Below are 1196 nucleotides of genomic sequence, written 5' to 3' on the forward strand. Positions count from 1 at the left end.
ATAGAGAGAGATCATAGTGTATGTCTTATGATGCTTAATCAGTTAGAGAATCCCCTATAAGCTTATTAGACTTTAGAATCAAACGGAGTAGATTGAGAAAGTTTCTTCCAAAATCAGACTTGTATCAGAACACAAAGGAAAGCGGTCACAGGGTACAGCATGGACGGAAGATTTTTCTACGAAAGCTTCTGTACCCTGGAAGACTGCGATCTTGTACCGAACATAGGGCTTTGTACCTTGGACAGCCGCTGATGGTTACGGCGGAAATACCAATCAACTTTTCTGGCGCAAACTCTGATGTGTTGTACCCTGGACAGAAAACTCTGTATCCGGTACAACAATGCATTTTTCCGCTGAATAATTGCATTGTTTCGAGTTTACAAGCTATTAAGAACTTTCTAATCAATTACGAATTGAAAACATGATCAAACTATAGATTAAATATGAATACCATAAACATGCATTTAAGCTTACCTAAGCATCGTGATTCATTGTATTACGTGTTTCTGCTGTCCTTCCGATCTTCCGAGTCTTGGATTCTTCGGATCTTTAATACTCCGTCCGAGACTTCTTCGAAGACTTCCGACTCGACCCACGAAACTTGCCAACACCTTGAAGGCTAACACGTAATTTAGGCAATGATCTGAATCAAATTCAGACACCTCATTCTTCTGAAATTTGAATAATGGTGCTATTGTTTGGTTTGATTTAATGAGATTTGTAGATGAATAAATGCCTTTCGTGTTTTTGGAAGATACGCTATAAAGTTTTGACTGCAGGGTGCAATTAATTGGGGGAGTCTTTCCAATTTTAGCTAATGAAAATTTCTTGAAAATTCAAGATGGTGGGAAAAGATAAATATCTCAACGAAGAGCTATACATCTTGTAGAGGGATGATATACGAGGTGGAATGTAATAAAAGATGGCTCAAGAGCCACTCCTGCTCGAATTAATGTGCAAAGATCAATTTGATCATCGTTATGTTAATTCACGATTATGAGCAACGTATTATGCAGCTTTTCTTTAACAAGATATGATGGTAATGATACAATGAAATTCCTAAATCCTATGCATGAGTGTGGGATTTTATTTTTAGTGTATCGGAGAATTCTCAATTGATTTCGGGTCAGACAATTTGTGCAAATATGTTGGAATATCCTGAATTGGAATTTCAAATTCACTCCTTATGAAATTTC

This window comes from Ananas comosus, linkage group 12, assembly GCF_001540865.1.
Source record: "Ananas comosus cultivar F153 linkage group 12, ASM154086v1, whole genome shotgun sequence".
NCBI classification, from domain to species: domain Eukaryota; kingdom Viridiplantae; phylum Streptophyta; class Magnoliopsida; order Poales; family Bromeliaceae; genus Ananas; species Ananas comosus.